Here is a 19,255-nt window from a genome sequence, read left to right as displayed (position 1 = left end):
TGGCTCATGCCTATAATCATAGTAGCAGAGTGCTTGCCTTGCATTCATGAGGCCCTGGGTTGGATTCCTCAGCACCACATAAGCAGAAAAAGCCAGAAGTGGCACTGTGGCTCAAGTGGTAGAGCGCTAGCCTTGAGCTAAAGAGCTGAGGGACAGTGCCTAGGCCCAGAGTTCAGGCCCCACAACCAACAATAACAACAAAAACAATATTAAGCCAGATGCCCATGGCTAATGCCTATAATCCTAGCTATTTTGGAGGCTGAGATCTGAGGATCCTTTTTCAAAGCCAGAAGTCATGAAGTGTAAAAATAAACTATTAAACCCCAAATTTGAAGCAAATATTTCTTTCAAATAGTCTTAGTTTCTGCTCTACCCCGCCCCCCCCAAAAAAAGTAAGTCTGTTACCTTGTTTAGATCTCAATTCTTAAAAAATGGTAGGGGTGAGAGTTGGGTGGGAGGGTATGACGATCTTTCCAGTGCCAAATACAACAAATACAATTTGAACAATACATTTGCAAGCCCCAAGGGTGGCTAAAGACTCAAACACAGCTGTAACCACATAACCTTGCCACTCTTTAAGCCAATTTTATTTTATTTTAGTGAAGAGATGGCTACTCATAACCCTACTCTGGAGGATAGCCCCAGTTAAGAAGCTGACAAGTCAGAAATTTACCCAACCCAAGGATCACCATCTGGATTAGGCTAAACATATACTGAAGGACAATTGTATAAAGAAAATACTAATTTCAAACAGAATATCATAAAGTTATCTTTCCAGTGCCTAGGGTACGTCCAAAACAGTTAGGCAAAATATATATATTACATACATACTATACAAGTATAAGACACACATGGAAATACATATCTTCGATGAGTAAGCATTCTCATTGTACACATGAGAAATCAAGACAAGACTTAAACTTAGAGGTCTTACATACATACACAGTACAAGCAGGATCCTAAGCCAGATAACTGTGTGATTCAAAGTCTACTATTATAATGAAAATCTTAATAGAACTACTAATGATATCATTCTTTACTTGAGTTCTTGGTATTTTATTTATATAACTAAATCCAAGATGCAGAAAAAAATCCTAGTTAAAATGAAATTAGTTTCCTAATTTTCTTCACCCAAAAGTTGCCTCTGTTGTTTCTTCCAAGAAAATTACAAATTCCAGTTTCTCTCTATGTAACTGGCTTTTCTTTATTTCAGAGCCCACAAAGCTTGTTGGGACAAAATTCTCCATTGTAGAAATATAGTAGGTCTGATACATTCTCCGCTTGCATTCCCTCCCCAAGTGGATTCATTCAGTCCTACCATCTATATGGTACAACTTCCACATTGTACCTCATGCCTCAGCCTCTCCTCTGGATGGAAGAGGTGATATACCACCTCACAACAGGCTGGTGTCAGCTCTCTATGTCTGTGGGTTCCTTATCCATGGATTCAACCAAGAATTGAAAATATTTGGGAAAAACATGCAGATTTATTTTTTCTGGTTATCATTCTCTAAACAATACACTATAACAACTATTTATACAACAACTGACTTAAAGTCTATGGGAGATGTGCATAGGTTACATGCTAGTGCTGTGGCATTTTATAGGAAGGAATTGGCACCTGCAGATTTGGGTACCTGAAGCAGGTCATAGAAGCAGTCCCCTATGGAGACCAAGGGACAACAGTACACATGACACCTTTGTAAGGTCTAATAAACAATAACTTCCATTCTTATTCGTTGGAAGTTCTACCTAGGACTTGCCTTTTTTTTTATTTAGAACTCCTTTTGAGTCCTCCTTGAAGACCTTAAGGCACACAACCTCAAAATGTCCCCTACACTCATGTGCTACCTCTACTATTTTTTTCTTTCTGTGCATCCCAGGTCCTCTACCAAAGATGTCTCCTCCTGAATACAACAGAACCACCAGGGAAAACCTTCTACAAATTCAACTCCTGAAGAACCTAGAATGACAAAACTGTATAGACCTACATTGAAATGATTTAAGGAAAGAAAAAGAGTAGTAAACAAGCAAAATATGAAAAGAATAACCAACCAGCCTCAAGACCATTCTCTGATATCTGAAAGCCCTTCTGAGTTATCACTAAAAATTCTCAAACATGCTTTATGTCTGATCTATCTCCTCAGCTTGACACTAAGTGTGCCAAGTAGCATAGCATCTGTAAATCTCCCTAATAAAAACATCTGTAACCTGCTCCCCTAGAAGGCCCACAAAGTCCAGTGTATTTTTACTATCTTGTCAGCTTTCTGCCATGGTATTATGACAGGGTTATTTCATTCTAAAGGTTACCATCCTTTCAGCTGCCACACATCAACTATCATCATAGCAAATAATAGAATAATATTTCTGTAATCTACATGGAGCCAACATTTTTAAAGGTTGTGAGTGAATGAGATGATCTTGAAAATTCTAAAACCAGTCTGATGAGAAAAAAAAAAATCTCAGGAAAAATAAAATGCTTCCAATATCATAACTGAATGGAGACATTTCATTCTTATTTACACGGAGGTCAATATTGTATATGTAGTATAAAATAACCTATAGCAGTGATTTTATATTGCCTTTATTTAAATATTAATATATATGTACAAAATGCTACCTTAACATGAGATCTTAGCAAGAGGGATTTGTTTTATTTCTAATTAATTTTGCTTCCATCCTTTCTTGCCCAGATCTTTTTTCATTCAGTTTGCTTTATATTCATGCCAATTCTCCATGTTCTTGCCAGTATGATTAAAATTTTTTATACAACATTGGTATAGGAGATGATTGATAACTATCTTATTCTTCTCAAACTATTTCTTGCTAGGTCTGTAGGATGGAAAAAATGTTAAGTGATTTAAAAGCTAGATTTTCTGAAATCCTACTTTTCAGAAAAGTATCAAAAGAGAAAGAAAATGAGCCCTCAGTCATTCTACCTTTAAAAAGAAGTCCACACTGTGAAAATAGACAAAAATATATTCAAAGACAGAGAAACAAACTGCTCAAGCCATTTCCTGAAAAGAAATAGCATTTCAAGTTGTAACTGTTAAAATTACAGAAAACAACTCCTTGTTCTTCAGAAACCACTAAAACATAGCTCTAAAATCATAGGCATTATTATGAGAAGAGTAAAGGTATTAAGAGCAAAATTATGGTATCGACAAATGTAAGTTAGGAGCTGTTCTGGTAAGACAGACACAATACTAACTCATCTTGCTGAAAAGACAGACAGAAATAAAGACAATGAATGACAGGGAAAGTTGATTGAGTCACCTCAAAAAAGGCATTGGTGCCTGCACGATTCTTCAGTATGGAATTTCCTTCCTATGAAATATCATGTGAATGTCTTTGTTTTATCTAAGGTGTACTAAAATTACAAATACATACTCACAATGAGGAAAATTTCTTTTACTTATAAGATTAAAAGAAACAAGAAAAGCTTGAAAAGCCACTCTTTCTGTGGAAGAAAGTAAAGCAGGAAACTGGAGGAGTAAAGAAGGACAATAATCAGAGATATGGAGGAAGACAAACTGCATTAATTAATTTTCTTTAAGAAATGAGACTAGCTGCACACTGAGATGAATTGTCTCATTTGCCAAGTGTCCCAAGTGGCAAAGTCAAACAAATAACTCTGTAATTCTTCATTAGTATTTCATCAAGTTTAACCATTTGCAGACTGCCAAAGTTTATGTAGGGAGGGGGATGGATTCCTCAAATCTTATGAAGATTACAACTAATCAACTTTTATGTGAATTTTTCACTATCTTTTTACTTATTGTTGAAATAACCAAGTGAAAAAGAGAAATTGTATAAATATAGAGCAAACAGAGTAAGATAGAGAGCAGGAAAGGCCAACTCTTCAGGAGAGGCCATGCTATACTATGGACTGAGAAAAGCCTCTGAAGTTTTCCAGAGCTGAGTTTAAGTTCTGCCTCTTCCTCACCTTGTTACATAACTGCCACTTATTTCTCTTGCAGCCCAGCTGTCTCATACATTCAGGACGATGGCTGACATACAAGAACAACAGGGCAGCTGTGAAGGGAAAGACCACTGGGACATGGAACATCATGTATAGAAAGCGCCCAGCTCTGCTAACATAATAAATATTATGTCCTCTAATAAGTACAAAAGCCAGGCCAATTTACTTAAATGGTTGCCTTTCTGTGAAGTGATTTTTTAAATTGGAGTGCAGTATGAGACCTCTGAGCCAATGAGTCTGATCGTTTAACTGAGGAATCAAGTGAATGGTCCTCAGGCTTCCATGAACTTCACAGAGTTAAGATTCATATAAAGATCATTATGACCTTTTCCCTTGAGACATAATCTTCTCCCCACACACAGCCTACTGAAAGATAAATGTTTTAATCAAGCCTTGATTTCATAACACATGAAACTTTTTTCCAAAATAAAAATAGGTTTAGCATTTTTGTAATTATAAAATTAGTAAATAATATTAGTTTTTAAAAGTTGGAATTTGGGTGATATTAATCAAAATGCATTGTACTCATAAACTGACATGTTGAATGGTAACTTCCTTTGTGCAACTAAAGCATAATAAAACTAGAATTAAAAAAAAACAAAAGTTGGAATTTACAAAAATAGAGGATAATTTTTTAATTACTTGAAATTTTACCATGGAGAAATAAAAATGGTTGTGTTTAAGGTTTTGATACAAATAAATGCATACATTAATACACAGACTGTTTTCTATATAAATGCATACTTAGATTTTTAACAAAAACTAGAAGATTAATGCCTATTGAATAGACTTTGTGTGTATTTTATTAACTGCACAAAAACACAAGAATACCAGAATATAATGACATTTCCACAATTCTAATATCAAAAACAATTGTTTTTATTTCTGCCATGTCTGTTTCTACTGGTTACCTGTGTGACTTTAAAATTATGCAATTGTTATCATAAAAGATACAATTTATATTCTTTTATTCATTTTAAGCATGTTTTATGCTGCCACATTAAAGTATTTAAATCAAATAATGCAAATGACGTGGTTTACAATAATAATATCCAATAATAATCTATCTTATGATAATGAAGATGATTTTTATATTAAATAATAATATCAAAATATCTTTCTTGATCATGATTTACCAGGCCAATTCCCCATTCTTGGAAATGATATATCTTAATAACAAATACAGCGACCTTTTTTTTTAAGTTTTTCATACTTTGTTGATGTGTAGGCTAAACTTGATAAAATATGGGAAAACTGTGTATAAACCTAAACTATGTAATTCTACCATCTATTATTGTCAGTGGAACACAATATATTATACCTGAATATTACAATAATTTTTTTATGTATAACATTTGTTTCTTACAGGCAAATACTTTTTGTTAAACAACTAGATCCAGGATGTTCTATAAAAAGACATCTTAATTTTGTTTTTTTTGCCAGTTCTAGGGCTTGAACTCAGGGCTTCAGCACTGTCCTTGAGCCTCTTTGTGCTCAAGAGTAACGCTCTAGGGGAGGAGTATGGGACGGGGAGGGAAGGGGAAACAACTAGGAGACAACAATGCTTGATAAGAAATGTACTCATTATCTTGCCCATGTAATGGTAACTCCTCTGTACAGTATTCTCACAATAAAAAAAATGAATATTAAAAAAAAGAGTAACGCTCTACCACCTGAGCCACTGTGCCACTTCCAGCTTTTTCTGAGTAGTTTATTGGAGATAAGAATCTTACGGATTTTCCTTCCCAGGCTGGCTTCGAACCCTGATCCTCAATCTCAGCCTCCTGAGTAGCTAGGATTACAAGCATGAGCCACTGGTACCCAGCAGCATCTTAATTTTGGTGACATGTTTTAATGACTTATCTAGGCTTGTGAATAGGTGATCACTCCAGGGAGCTAAGAGGAACAGTAAGCTGAAACAGAATGGGTGCATAACGAAACTGAATGAGACACTTCCCTCCCCCCAGTTAAGACAAAGTAGTGATTGATCTATAGAACCCTTGAGTACTCAAAGAATTAAATGCAAATCTTCCGTGAAATAAATAATTCCCAAATTCAGCTATTTAAGATTCTCACAAAATTCAAACAGTTCCCTGGATTTAAAAAAGAAAATCACTAGGCCATAAAAAAGAAACAAGCTACTATAAGCAATAAAACCCCAAAAATAATCCCAATAGACTAAGTGTTTCCCAAGAGAGAAATACATTTTCTCTCAATATTAAAAAATCATTATTTAGGAGAGGGTAACAATGCTTGATTGGAATGGACTCATTACCTTTTTCATGTAACTGTAACCCCTCTGTACAGTATCTTTACAAGGCCAGAATCCAAAACCTTTGTTTCTTTTTTTTTTTTTTGGGGGGGGGGTCCAGTCATGGGGCTTGAACTCTGGGCCTGGGCGCTGTCCCTCAGCTCTTCAGCTCAATACTAGTGCTCTACCACTTGAGCTACAGCACCACTTCCGGCTTCTTTCTTTTTGCTTATGTGGTGCTGAACCCAGGGCCTCAAGCATGCAAGGCAAGAGCTCTACCACTGAGCCACCTTCCCAGCCCCCAAAACCTTTGTTTCTTAGTCTTATAATTCAACAGTACTTATTGATTGTTAGGAACATATTCTTCCAAAATTTTACCTAAAGCATTTAAAAATCTGTATGCTTCATAAGTTTAAGCTTGATTTTAAAATGGCCCTATTAAAAAAATATTTGTTATTTCTGTCTTAATGTTAAGAATAAGAAATATTCTTAACAACCTTGGTTCTAAGCAGGAATCATATATTTAATCCAACTCATCAGAAAATATGGTTACTTTAACCTCAAAAATACATCTCAAAGATGTTCACCTCATACCAATCCCAATACCACTGTGTCCAGACCATCACTGCCTCTGTCTAGGTTTTTCTTAGCCAGCCAAGGTGATTCAGCCCATGCAGAAGTCAGAGAAGTCTTTTTCAAAATTAGATCACAAGCCAGGTGCTTGTGGCTCACACCTGTAATCCTAGCTACTCAGGACACTGAGATCTGAGGATCGTGGTTCAAAGCCACCCCAGGCAGGAAAGTCCCCGTGAGACTCTTATCTCCAAGTAATCACTAGAAAACAGGAAGTGGCCCCTTGACAAACAAAAAAAAAAATCAGATCACATTGCTCCTCTGCCCAAAAGTCCATAATCATTCTGCATCTAACTCAAATGAAAACCAAATCACCACAATAGCCTGGTAAATTCTTAGCCAACCTAACCCTTAGTTTCCCCTCCTTACTTGCTCTAGCCACTCTGTCTCTGGCCACTTTGAGAACACAGGTGGCTCCTGTGTTCTCAAACCTGTGTTCTTGCTGACCTCTGTCTGAATCCCCTCAACCTTAGATAGATCTATCTGAAAGGATCACTTGCATAGTCTTCAGGTCATCTCAAATATAACCTTCCAGATGAGGCTTTCTCTGATGGTCTCTATCTCTTGCTTTAATATTCTCCACAGAATTTAACAACATTGAATATATTATGCATTTGACTTGTCTTGTTTAGTAAACATCTTTCCTCCTAGAATACAGGCTTTGAGAGGACAAGGAAAATTTGATGTGTTTGTTCACAGAAGATGTCTGATATACTTTTATTGAGTGTACAAAAAGGTACAAAGAAAGTTAAACAAATACAAAAATAAAGCATTTATTAATACTAGAAGGAAAATATATGCCAGAAAGAAAAGTAATGACATATTCATGGCCCAACTATGAATAGTATTTACACAACCATAATAAATAACTGCTGATAGAACACAATGGTTCTCAAACTTCGCTGCACATTAGAAGCAAAGAGAAGTTTTAGTTAAACATTGATACCCAAGATCCTCCCCTAATATAAAAAGGAAAATTAGTGAGGGTGAATCTTAAGTGTCTGTATTTGTTCATTTAAGTTTCACAGTGATGTTAATATACAGCCAGGATTGAGAATTACTCACCCAACCAAAATCACAAACTCCTTGCTGGAGTTTTCCAGCAAGGAAGGGTGTGTGTGTGTGTGTGTGTGTGTGTGTGTGTGTGTGTGTGTGTGTGTGTGTGTGTGTGTGTGTGTGTGTGTGTGTGTGTGTGTGTGTGTGTGTGTGTGTGTGTGTGTGTGTGTGTGTGTGTGTGTGTGTGTGTGTGTGTGTGTGTGTGTGTGTGTGTGTGTGTGTGTGTGTGTGTGTGTGTGTGTGTGTTCATCTATATAAACATATAGGTGTTAAGAAAGGGTGTAAATAAGAGTTAAATCCTCATTTTTCCACAAGGTAGCTCAGTGGTAGAGTGCTTGCCTTGCATGCATGAGGCCCTGGTTTCGATTCCCTCATTTTTCCACAAGGTAGCTCAGTGGTAGAGTGCTTGCCTTGCATGCATGAGGCCCTGGGTTCGATTCCCTAGCACCACATAAGCAGAAAAAGCCAGAAATGGCACTGTGGCTCAAGTGGTAGAACGCTAGTCTTGAGCTGAAAAGCTGAGGGACAGTGCCTAGGCCCAGAGTTCAGGCCCCACAACCAACCAAAAAAAAAAGACAGAAAAGAAAAATTTTAAAAAGAAAAAGAAATAACAGAGGGCTGGGAAGGTGGCTCAGTGGTAGAGTGCTTGCTTTGCATGCATGAAGTCCTGGGTTCAATTCCTCAGCACCACATAGGCAGAAAAAGCCAGAAGTGGAACTATGGCTCAGGTGATAGAGCGCTAGCCTTGAACTGAAGAGCTGAGGGACAGCGCCCAAACCTGAGTTCAGGCTCCACAACCTGCAAAAATAAATAAATAAATAACACTATTATCCAAGAATAATCAGCTGCAAGAGATGAAAAGTGTTTGTTTCTGGGAAGAAATGGGAAACAGAGAATGGTTACTGTTTATAATAAGCCAAGTTGGGGCTGAGAAGGTGGCTCAGTGGTAGGGCGCTTGCCTTGCATGCCTGAGGCCCTGGGTTCTATTCCTCAGCACCACAGAAGCAAAAAGAAAAAAGCCGGAAGTGGTGCTGTGGCTCAAGTGGTACAGCGCTAGCCTTGAGCTGAAGAGCTGAGGGACAGCACCCAGGCCCAGAGTTCAGGCCCCATGACTGGACCCAAAAAAAAAAAAAAAAAGCCAACTTGAATGTTTGACTTTTAGACTTGGATTCATATGAATTTTATTAATAAGCTAAAAAGAGTTTAAGAACAAAATGTTTAAGTTGGAAGAATTAATTAACAAAGGAAGAAAAGGGAGAGTGAGGTCTAAGTAATATGACAAGAAAGTTCAGAATTGAAAAGAGACAAGCTTCCAGTTTTGCAAGAGGCAAACTGAAAGATGCTTTTTTGCTGATCCTGCGAATTAACTAAAATCCCCCAATTTCATATCTGTGCTCTCTGATCTGAGCTATCCTCTGCTGAGGTCACTACAACTACCATGAGCTCTGAAAAATAAAATTAACTGCAAGTATCTTGTGTGAAAGGCAAACTACCCCCAAACAAACAATGTCTTCTTATCATCTTAAAGAAAACAGCCAAAAACTCAGGAAACTCCCTGCCAGGTAACTTGTTCTGATCTGTCCCCAGGGTAAAGGGATAATTTCTCTGGAATTCCACTAGAGACAAAGCCAGACCATACCTGAGACTGTTTTTGTTTGTTTTATGATGGTCTTGGGGCTTGAACTCAGGGCCTATGGGACGTCCCTGAGCTATTTTATTGCTTAAGGCTAGTGCTCTCATTTGAGCCACAGCTCCCCTTCCAGCTTTTTGGTGGTTAATTGGAAATAAGAGTATGGAGACTTTCCTCAGGTCTCAGCTTCCTGAGCAGCTAGGATTACAGGTGAGCTACCAGTGATGGGAAGACTTAGGACTGTTTTAACTATGCATGTCTTTCTTACTCCTCTGTCCCAATTCTCTTAACTTGAGGCCATACTCTATTCCTTAGAAGATGGCTGAAGTTGTGCTAAGTCCTGAATTCCCATGGCTACCAGGTAATAAATCCCCTTTCTCTACCTTTCACCATGTCTCTTTATTTGGCAGATGGGGGCACGTGGCCCAATCTAACTTGGAACTCTTGGACTTCAATTTCAGAGTAGCAAATAATTTACGGAAAGAAGGATTTACAATCCATCTGAAGACACCTGGATGAACAGAATACTGACCCAAGCCTTCAGTTAAAAAAATAAATAAACAGAAATGCCAAAGCCTGTGGTAGTGATGGTGGTGGTGGTGGTGGTAACGGGAAACTGGCACCTCTCCCAACAGCAGGAGGCTCCTCAATGAAACCCTACCCAGCCAGGAATTTCTCTTATGGCCACAGCGAGGAATACAATAAATGCTGTATACTTTTCTGTTTTCCACCTTTGTTCTTATCAGATGACAAAGGAAATGTGGGAAATTTTAAATTTAATCTCAGGCCCAGTGTGAAAGGTTTTCAAAAGCACACTGGGAATCAGAAGTACACATGCATAACTAAGGGACTATTTTTCCCTAAGCAAGGTGTCCAAGAGAAGAGAAGAGGGGCATTTTCAAGGAAGAGTTCCCCTATTTCTACTGCTCCATAGACTCAAAGAGTGAGTGTCAGACATACAGTGGCACACAGTGTTTATCCACAGGCAGCTCCCTTGGTATCACAGTAGAACTACTACATTGTAAAAAGTCCCATTCCATTTGTTAAGCAGCCTTCCTTTGGGGAAGCAGAGTATCTAACCATTCTTCTGAGCTCCAAAAAGCCCCCAGAAAACTTTCTACACAATTCTACCACAAACATATACTTAGTGGGAGTTCACTCCTGTTGATTTACCATATGGGCAGCTCCAGTGTAAACTCTTATAGGAAATGTTGAAGATCTTCCTTAGTGGGCCAATATACATAAGCTATCAACAATTTATTCCATGCTCAATAACCGTTTTCCTTATTCCTTGCAAGACCACTGATAAGGAAGATGTGACTGCAAAGGAAGGCAAAGATGAAAGTGATGATCCAAGATGTTTCAGAAGTTTTAAATATCTAAAAGAAAAAGCAAACTACATAAACTATGAAAAGAATACGAACTATAGGGAAACTAATGTTCACACTGTTCATTAACCACATCTGCTGACTAATGTCTGCTGCCTTCTTCAGGCAAGGAGATTGTCCATCTCTTAGCTCCATCTTAAAATTACCACTTACATTATAACAATATTTTATTTTCCCTTAGTGCAATACAATAAACTAATAGTCATCTCATTAAATAAAAATTCACTGAGCTAAAACATGGAGACTTCAAAGTCCAAGAAGTAAAAGGAAGCACAAATTCATTGTCCTTATCCTGAATGAAATTAAAATGTAATTGTAAAGATAAGATACAGAGTAAGACTATAGTTTTAAATTAGCCCAGTAGGTAAACTCCAATATGTTATGATTTTTTAAAATAATAACTTTATTATAGAGATATAATTCACAACATAAAATTCACCTTTGTAAAATATACAACTCAGTGATTTTAGTATTGTCACAGAGTTGTACATCTATTGATTGCATCAATACTAGAAATAGCATCATCACCTTAAGCTAAAAGCCTGCCATGAGCAGTCTGATAGTTGTGGTGCATCTACTAGCCCCACTCCAATGTTTGCTGTTGAACTTCAATGTGTTTAAGATAATTTGTTTTCACCATTATGCCCATCTGCTTTATCCATCTTTCTGCTAAACAAAAAGTTAAGAATTTCCTAAAACAGGAAGTCAAGATTGCATGTTAGGTACATGTAATAATCTTGTAAAAAGATTTTTCTTATATAAGGGGTCACCAATACAAAGAGAAACTGATTACATACTACAGTAATAGTAGATGTAGTATGTAAGTTCCATTTGCCCTTAATATTCAGATTAGCGTTATCTTTTGAATAATATATAATCTTTCTAAGATATAGCTAATTACATTAAAGTCTATGATATGCAGAAACCTTAACGTTTATAATAGACAATTCCTTATCACTGTAATCCCATAATTTTCATTAGCAGTAACAATATCTACTTATTAGCAGTAACAATTTTCTACGTGGTCCCTGATAACTTGAGTTTCATAAAGCAGCATAAAGACAAAAATAAAGGTTTCATAAACTGAGGAAAAAGAAAGAAACACCAGAAACAGGTCAATCACTGGAGACATTGAATTATTTGAATAAATTTTTGAAAAACATAATACTTCTTTTATATTTGCTTGCAAATGGTAGAACATGGCAAACTTATTTGATAAAATTTCATAGTCCAGGAGGATATATCTTTATTTTTTTTGGGGGGGGTCCAGTTGTGGGGCCTGAACTCTGGGCCTGGGTGCTGTCCCTCAGCTCTTCAGCTCAAGGCTAGCGCTCTACCACTTGAGCCACAGTGCCACTTCTGGCTTTTTTCTTTTTGCTTATGTGGTGCTGAGGAATCAAACTCAGGGCCTCAGGCATGCAAGGCAAGCGCTCTACCACTGAGCCACCTTCCCAGCCCAAGGATATTTATTTATGGTATTAAATTTGAACATTCTGAAGAACATTTCCAGATCTTTTATACAGAGTATAAAAGAGTATCTTTTTTTACAGAGTATCTACTACATGCTAATACTGTACTGGGCACTAGGTATGTAAAAGAAGAATACAATGTCACTGTTCACAGGTATCTGAAGGAGCAGAAAGTACAGCACTTCTTCTGGATATGAAGACATATTTTAAAACAAGAATAAGGTAGCATAGTTTCAAAGTAAGAGTAAGCAAGATTAATTATTAAAGTAAATCTAGTAACATACCCACACATCTATGGGCTCTATATTTATGACAGCAATACCACCACAAAATTTTAGAGAAAAGATAAATATTCATATTTGGGAAAAATAAAATTTCTTTAACTTTCTAACAAAAAATCAATTGAGGTGAATTATGGATCTAAAAGTAGATAATATAACAAAACTTTTAGAATGTAACATCTTCATGAACATGAAGTAGAATAGGGTTTTCTTTTCTTCATTCTCTCTTTTTTCACCATTCTCACCAACCCCAACCCCTCATGTGTGCACATGGCCTCACAAATGCTAGGCAAACACTTTAACAGTGAACTACATCCCTTTCCAAAGGTTTCTTAAGCATAATAAAAAGTACTAAGGGAAAAAAACATTGGACTACATCAAGAACATGGGGCTGCGAAAAGTGGCTCAGTTGTAGAGCGCTTGCCTTGCATGCATGAGGCCCTGGGTTCGATTCCTCAGCACCACATAAGCAGAAAAAGCCAGAAGTGGCGCTGTGGCTCAAGTGGTAGAGCACTAGCCTTGAGCTGAAGAGCTGAGGGACAGCGCCCAGGCCCAGAGTTCAGGCCCCACGACCGGACTCCAAAAAAAAAAAAAAAAAGAATATAGTATTTTCATACATATATCCCAAGTACAACAGAATTACTATTTTTGATGATGTTGTATAAGCAAAGCCTCAAAATCCATCTGATAATAATCAGCAAAGATGGAAGTGGCGCTGTAGCTCAAGTGGTAGAGCGCTCGCCTTGAGCTTGAAGAGCTGAGAGACAGCGCCCAGGCCCAGAGTTCAAGCCCCACGACCGACAAAAAAAAAAAAAAAAAAAATCAGCAAAGAGATAATGGCACTTCTAGAGTGAAGCACTAATATCTAAGAAATGGACTTTAATCCCCATTCTCCCTGCACCTGAGAGTTTGAAGCTCAGACAATGTTCAATACCATTAAGATATCGCTTACTGACTACCCACACAGTAGAAATCAGGTAGACTCCTTTTTGAAGAGATTATAAAAACAAAATGTGAAGGCAGCTTTCTGAAGGCCTTCTTAAGAGCTTTCCACAAAATTCTAGTCCTAGATATCACTGGAGAGTAACACAAGTAACACAGATCTCCAGTTTTCACAAAAGAGGAAAAAGAATTGCTCCTAAAAATAAAGGATAAAAACAAGCAATTCCTAGAGTTTGGATTATATATCCAACCAAAAATAATCATATAATGCAATATACCTATCTCATGCCCTGACCACTACCTGTCAGCTGTGTCTGTGTGTGTTTTAATTTAGCCTGGAAGTTGTTTCATATTGGGTCATTTAGTGTCTGAGGCATAGTAGTTGCTAAACAATTTGTTGAACTTTTCCACAAAAAGCATGAGATTTGGACTGGTCTCTGACTATCTCAACAGACATTTTGATCCCTCACTCCTTATCCTCCAAACACAGTTGCCTAATTTTAGTTTCCAAAACTAATAATATTCTTCCCCCAGAACTACCCATGCCATTCCCTCTGAGATCCTTATCCTCTGCCTCCTCATCCTTGTCCTCCTCTTCTTCCTCCTTCTCCCAAACTCAAATGAAATATGTCCTCATGGAATCTCCAGATCACTCCTGTCCTCTTTTCCATGTTTTCATCCTGCCTTGTCCTCCTTAGCTCCACTTATCACCACTGTAATTAAATAATTAATTCCATGACTGATTGCTTTAATATCTAGCTCTCCCTTAGGATGTAAGTGCCACAGTTGTCACATCTTTATCCTGAGTGACTTTTAGAAAGCAACTCAAAATGAGTGTTTGTTGAATAACTGAGTTATAAAGTAGCTGTACAACTTACTAGGTAAATTTGAAAAGGCAAATTACTATCATTAGACTTCAGTTTCCATATCTATGAAAAAAGGATAATAAATACATAGCCTCTTTGAGTTGTTGGGATTTATGGCGCATCTAAAATTTTATGTAAAACTATTCATCTATTATTCTCAGCAAGGATATTTTACACTTAATGATGGTTCTAGCTATATCTTAATAAGATTAACTAAGATCTTAAAAATATTACTGATTATAAAGATACTAATAAATAATAGATCTGACAAAAATTAATAAGCAGTCATTAGTTCCAGTCAGCAGCAGCCCATGACAGATTCCAAACACTGATCTAATGATTGCCAGTTTCATAATAATTGTCCATCTCACATAAAAGCCTGGCCAGCCCAGTATAATTCATGCTTCAGAAAGAAGCATTTCCTATGGAGTCAGCTGCATGAACAAATACACCAGTTAATGTGTGGATCAATGGTGAAAGATGAGCTTCTCCAATTCACTCACAACTACGCCTGAGTCAATAGACTCATGTAAATCAATAATTTGTTATATTTGCTACACACACTTTGATCTTTAATATAAACCTGGCTATAAACCAAAACACATCTCTTTTCCTGTGTTCTACAGTAATCTAATCCTGAATATAGTAAAGAGGAAAAAGCTGATTTACTCTTGTCTGTATAATAAATACACACCAAAATGTTCATTCACATTTTTCAGGTATCTCTGATAACTGCCTTTATAGGTAGATTTTTTTTTTCAAAAGCATATGTAGCCAGGCACCAGTGGCTCACACCTGTAATCCTAGCTACTCAGGAAGCTGAGATCTGAGGAACGCAAACCCAGCCCAGGCAGGAAAGTCCGTGAGACTCTTATCTCCAATAAACCACTAGAAAACCAGAAGTGGAGCTGTGGCTCCAGTGGTAGAGAGCTCACCTTGAGCTGAAGAGCGCAGAGACAGCACCCAAGCCCAGAGTTCAAGCCCCATGACCAACCAAAAAAAAAAAAAAAAAAAAGCATATGTAACGAACCAAAGGCAGATATACACAGGTTAATCACATATAATTGTATCCCCAGGACTATATACTTCCCCTGGGTATTCCTCTAGTAGCCTACATAGGTGTGTATGTACGTGTAGCTGTGCATATATACTTACACATATATACAGATATATCAGTATATACACATGTCTGCTGCATGTGCATGCACGCACATGCATATATATGAAAGATTAAACTTGCTTCATTGTATAACCTGCAATCTCATTAGAAAGTGGAATTGTATGTGGCAATCACTGTCTTTTCCATCTGAACACTAGTACATACTGTAGTTGCTAAACATGCTAGGGATTCAAAGAAGTCTGCTAAGTGATTTTACTATTCTAATACCCATTCTAACATCTTTCTGATGCCTACCTCACACTACACAAGAGCTGGCTTCTGGAGCTGTCCATTCCTAGCTCTGAAGGAAGAGTCCTAATAAAATTTAATTTCCTGATATGAGGTCTGTTACTTGCTTCAAACAAATCCTGAGGGAGATGGCAGGGACATTTAGAGTTAAAATGGGATCATATATAAGCTGACTTTTTAATATTTTATGTATATTGAATATTATATATTTGTATCATATAGTTCAATATATATATATATATATATATATATTGTTTGTTTGTTTTGTCGGTTGTGGAGCTTGAACTCTGGGCTTGGGCGCTGTCCCTGCACTCTTCAGCTCAAGGCTCTACCACTTGAGCCACAGCGCCACTTCCATAGTTCAATATTTTTATGTATATAATGGATATGTGTATATGAGATTTTATTAGATAAGTCTACTTTTTATATGGTTGAAATATTTCAACTATTTGCTTTTAAATGAAAAAAATTATAAAGGTCAAAAGCTAAAAAAAAATATTTTTCCAAGCCAGGCACCAGTGACTCATCTCTATAATCCTAGCTGAGGCTAAGATCTGAGGATCACGGTTCAAAGCCAACCCAGGCAGGAAAGTCTGTAAGACTCTTATTTCCAATAAACCACCAAAAAACCAGATGTGGCACTGTGGTTCAAGTAGTAGAGCACTTGCCTTGGGCTGAAGAGCTAAGAGACAGCACCCAAGCCTAGAGTTCAAGCCCCATAACCAACAAAAACCACTGTGAAATTTTTCCCTTAATATTCATCTCAGGACAATATAGAAAGTAGTGTGTGTTGCCAGGTGCCGGTGGCTCACGCCTGTAATCTTAGCTACACAGGAGGCTGATATCTGAGGATCATGGTTCAAAGCCAGCCCGGGCAGGAAAGTCCGTGAGACTCTTGTCTGCAATAAACCACTAGAAAATCGGAAGTGGGACTGTGGCTCAAGCGGTTGCATGCTCGCCTTGAACTGAAGAGCTGAGGCATAGCGCCCAAACCCAGAGTTTAAGCCCCATGACAGAAAGAAAGAAGAGAGAGAGAGAGAGAGAGAGAGAGAGAGAGAGAGAGAGAGAGAGAGAGAGAGAGAGAGAGAGAGAGAGAGAAAGAAAGAAAGAAAGAAAGAAAGAAAGAAAGAAAGAAAGAAAGAAAGAAAGAAAGAAAGGGGAAGGAAGGAAGGAAGAAAGAAAGAAAGAAAGAAAGAAAGAAAGAAAGAAAGAAAGAAAGAAAGAAAGAAAGAAAGAAAGAAAGAAAGAAAGAAAGAAAGAAAGGGGAAGGAAGGAAGGAAGAAAGAAAGAAAAGGGAAGGAAGGAAGGAAGAAAGAAAGAAAGGGGAAGGAAGGAAGGAAGGAAGGAAGGAAGGAAGGAAGGAAGGAAGGAAGGAAGGAAGGGAAAGAGGGAGAGAGGGAAAAAGGGAGGGAGAGAGGGAGAGAGGGAAGAAGGGAGGGAGGGAAGAAAGAAATGACTTTATTTGATGTATCCATTAGTGCAGCATTAGAATACAGCATCTTAAATAATAGTAACAAGAATCATTAAAACACAACAATTCCACTCTTTCTGATATATTAATGAATGGAACAATGATTAGCAGTACGGTTCTGAAACAGCCCTGCTCTGCTGGGAAAAAAAGAGAACAATTTGGTGAGTTAGCTAAATCAATTAATCGTTTCCATCTGCTGCAAACATGCATACCGAAATACTCGCCAGCATTACTTTGAGAAAATGGAACTTTCATTCGGTGTTCATATCATATCAATGGAAAGAACATGCTGAATAAGGCCTTCCGAATGGACTACTTTTTGAGAGCCAACTAAAGGCCGGAAGCTGGAAAATTAAGAAGGGAAAACCTTACGGGGAGTATTCATACTTGGCAGCTACTGGTGATCTGATCAAGTTCAGGACAGAACATTCCTGTTTTACTTCTCTATATTTTCATTAAAATGATTTTTCCATTCCAACACTTACATATGCCTGCGTACAACAGTAAGAATAGCATTCACCAATTCTCAGTACATATGGTATGCATTCAATGACATCATTCACCACTACATTTGCCAAGTTTAACCTCTCCTCTAGACCACCAAAACACAGTTTCACCGTCCCTGTGGGGCTAAGAGAGTAGTTCCAAGGCAATAGGTCGGTGCTACAGAATGGAGAGGTTATTAATGTTTCATCCCATATATTCCATACCCTCCCTATCCCCTAATAAATAAAAACCTTTGTAATGCTGTAATGTATTCTGCTTCTATTAACTCTTTCAGGGTTGTTTCACACAATCAAGTGAATATAAACCGATGGCTCTTGTAGCGACAGTGCTCTGGCAGGTGCTGTTTGCTGTGTTTTTGTGCAGAGATTACAGGCTGAATTTTTATTATGAAGACAGATGAAAATTACTATGTGAGTCATAAAACCTAATTCATGTAACTAATATTTTCCATTAATGATTATGAAATAAAAATCAAAGCAGCCTTTCTATCAAAGAAAGGCTTTCAATAATGTTCTGATTTTCTAATTTAAAGTGAAACAGTCTACTTAAAAGATTTTTAAATGACTATACAATAGACTCTATAATCCTACAAAATAGTTAAAAGTGTGGATGATTATTTCAAAGATGTATTAAAGGTTTTCTTTACTTTTTAAATCAGTAAAAATTTTGAAGAAAAAGCAATATTACATCAAATATTTTCCCCCAGTGGTCTACAATATAAATATACCATAGGAAAACTAAAATAAGAAAATCTTCCTGAAAGGTTTCAGGTAAGGGTCTTCCTTCATGTGTTTTCTAAAGTAGTTGAGCAAATAGCAGAGCTCTGTGGCACAAAGTGTTCAGGGTTTTAAGATAAATGTCAAGAAACCTAATGTCTGGGCAACTCAACAGAGCAGAGCTCTCTCTCTCTCTCTGAAAGACCCCAGCACCCTTCAGTTAACCCTTTTCACAGGGGCTTGAATACTGCTAGTAACTATATATGCTCAGGGACAGTGCCCAGGCCCTGAGTTCAAGCCCATGACTGACCAAAAAAAAAAAAAAAAAGGAGGATGAGGACGAGGAAGAGGAACAGGGGGAGGGGAGGAGGAGGAAGAGGAGGAGGGGGAGGGGAGGGGGAGGGGAAGGATGATTACTTAAGCATTTCAACCAGAAATGAAAGAAACAAAAATGATCCTGAAAAATCAGTGATTCAATTGTAAAACCTCCAGAGTAAGGCTACCAGTAATTACTCCTTGCCACAAAACAATGAGTACATAAAATACAAAGTGCATTCATCAGTTTGATTTAGCCATTCCACATGTATGATATACCAAAACACTATGACTGTACAATGTATCAAAACATTATGCTGGCTGGGCGAGGGTGACTCAT

The 19,255-nt window shown here is 37.5% G+C and overlaps 1 protein-coding gene across 2 annotated transcripts in view; it reads right to left on the bottom strand.

Annotated features, from left to right (window-relative positions):
- The window catches only part of Ttc28 (tetratricopeptide repeat domain 28), a 483,958-nt gene that overhangs the window by 376,565 nt on the left and 88,138 nt on the right, over nt 1-19,255 (bottom strand). The window lies entirely within an intron of this gene.

Source organism: Dipodomys merriami, unplaced genomic scaffold (genome assembly GCF_024711535.1).
Source record: "Dipodomys merriami isolate MVZ:Mamm:240054 unplaced genomic scaffold, mDipMer1.0.p SCAF_45, whole genome shotgun sequence".
Classification (NCBI taxonomy): domain Eukaryota; kingdom Metazoa; phylum Chordata; class Mammalia; order Rodentia; family Heteromyidae; genus Dipodomys; species Dipodomys merriami.
Note: the sequence above shows the minus strand (reverse complement) of the source record. Positions and strands in the feature narration are given on the sequence as shown.